Below are 2,500 nucleotides of genomic sequence, written 5' to 3'. Positions count from 1 at the left end.
GGCATTTTGTGCCATGTGCGTCTATCTGTCAGAGTAATTGTCTTTTCAATTTGCCTTTGACACTCTGACATTTGAGAAGGGATAGATGAAAGCGTGAAGAAAGAACAACATATGTCTGGAAGTTTGACAATAATATCTCAGCGCTCTGAGCCTGTGTTCTCCCACTCCCACATCACCTCAACTCATTCCACAAAGTCAACACAGCTTGTGACAAGGAACAATCTTACACTGTACCGGCTGACACCACATGTCGTGTGTGTGTGTGTGTGTGTGTTTGTGTGTGTTTGCGTGTGTGTGTGTGTGTGTGTGTGTGTGTGTGTGTGTGTGTGTGTGTGTGTGTGTGTGTGTGTGTGTGTGTGTGTGTGTGTGTGTGTTTGTGTGTGTGTGTGTTTGTGTGTGTGTGTCTGTGCGCTTATGTGTGTGTCAGTAAGATCGTAGGAACTGGTGTGCTTAAAAGTGGCAGCATGTAATATGAGCATGTGACTGATGGTGGTTCTGAATAGGGTGGAGTGAGAAGCATTCAAATGACACAGACTCACAGATCCCAGTCGTGCTCGAGAACCACATCAATGTCCCACTTATTGACAATCAGGATGTTTTTCAATTTTGTGATTCAATTGGCACTCTCAAAGATTTCTGTTTCTTTCTCAGTGGCGATTAGCGGTTATTTTCGTAGCATTCATACTACTTCAAATGCAACGGTTGTCTACAGTGGGCGAAAGGCTCAATGAGTATTGTGATGTGTGTGCTTGCATGTGTGTGTGAGTGTGTGGCAGGAATGAGTTTTTAATTTGCTTTAATATTAAAAAAAATATATATTCACAATCCAAATTGTAATATAGTTCTTGTCATGAACTTGATCATTCCAACGGCTAAATGGATCACTCTTTGCTCCGATTGCTTGTTGGATCTGGTGATAATTGTGTTGCTCTGTGTTTGTCTATTTATCTAACAGTCCCGGGTGGTCTCTGATGTAAATATGCCGTAATATGTGTGTGTGTGTGTGTGTGTGTGTGTGTATGTGTGTGTATGTGCATGTGTGTTTGTGCGTGAGTGTATGTATGTGTGTGTGTGTGTGTGTGTGTGTGTGTATGTGTGTGTGTGTGTGTGTGTGTGTGTGTGTGTGTGTGTGTGTGTGTGTGTGTGTGTGTGTGTGTGTGTGTGTGTGTGCATGTGTGTGTTTGAGTGAGCTCAGTTGGAGCATGCGGGAGAAGCGCTCCTGACTGTGTCTACTTGCCAGTCTCACTCACTGTCTGTTTATTCTTTTCCAGCTGGCTGTCTATCTATCCGCCCGTCTGCCCATCTGGCTTGAGAGGAGAATGGAAGGCAGGAACGTGTGTGTGTTTGTGTGTGGGTATATGCGTGTGTTTTATGTTTGTGTTTTATGTGTGTGTGTGTGTGTGTGTGTGTGTGTGTGTGTGTGTGTGTGGTGTGTGTGTGTGTGTGTGTGTGTGTGTGTATGTGTGTGTTTAGGAGCACATAAACAAGCATAAACAAGTGTGTGTGCATTTCCATAGAGCTGAGAGTACTGTATAATGCCGCGTCAGACTCAACTGTCAGCTCTTTGTTGACATTGAACCAAGAGGAGAGGAGCTGGGGAGGAGCCAGGGGGGGGGGGGGGGGGGGATGAAGAGAAGAGATGGGGTGACGTGACTTCATTCAAATGGAAGGATATATGAAATAATAAACATGTTAAAAAAACGAAAGGCGTAGACCAAGCAGGACGACGCTGAGGTAAAGGATGAAAGTAGGAACCGCAGGGGACCGGGTCGAAGGACACAGGTACCGAGACACACGAGGTACGGAAGCCCCGGAGGGTAGAAGAGAAGAAGGGGGATCTTGGTTGGAGCTGGCAGCACCAACCCCGCCCAAGCCCAACACAATGCTTGCTATGCAGTGACCTGGGGCAATTATGGCTCACTCTCTCCGCCACAATCCCATTACAGCTGGAGGACAAGGTTTAGGATGGACCAGGCCCCTCTGGGGGCGGTGGAGACTCACACTCGCTCACCAGACGCATACATACAGACACAGACACAGACACACACACACACACACACACACACACACACACACACACACGTATGCACTCACACACGTATGCACTCACACACGTGTAAAATACCCACCCACAGAGGCACCCACACACATAAACACACACACACTCACACAAACACACATACACACTCAAACATGTTAAACACGCACACATGCGTGCACGCATGCACACACACACATATTCACCCGCATATGCACAAACACATTTCCGGGACCAGTCCGCACCCTATTTGATTGCAAGTGTCAGCAAGTAAAGACTAAGCAACGTTCTATTTTCTGAGCCCTTCTCATAGTTTTTCGATTGGTTGAGATCTGGGACCTTCATGCATTATCATGTAGTGTGAGCTAAGGTTTGAAATGCGAACGCTCTCTGGGGTCAACAATGTTAGCATGAATTAATCCTGTAGACAATCATTATAATCAAACTAATGCTAAGTATAAT

The sequence above is a fragment of the Gadus chalcogrammus genome, chromosome 9 (genome assembly GCF_026213295.1).
Source record: "Gadus chalcogrammus isolate NIFS_2021 chromosome 9, NIFS_Gcha_1.0, whole genome shotgun sequence".
Taxonomy (NCBI): domain Eukaryota; kingdom Metazoa; phylum Chordata; class Actinopteri; order Gadiformes; family Gadidae; genus Gadus; species Gadus chalcogrammus.
The sequence above is the reverse complement of the archived record's forward strand: the minus strand, read 5'-3'. Positions refer to the sequence as shown.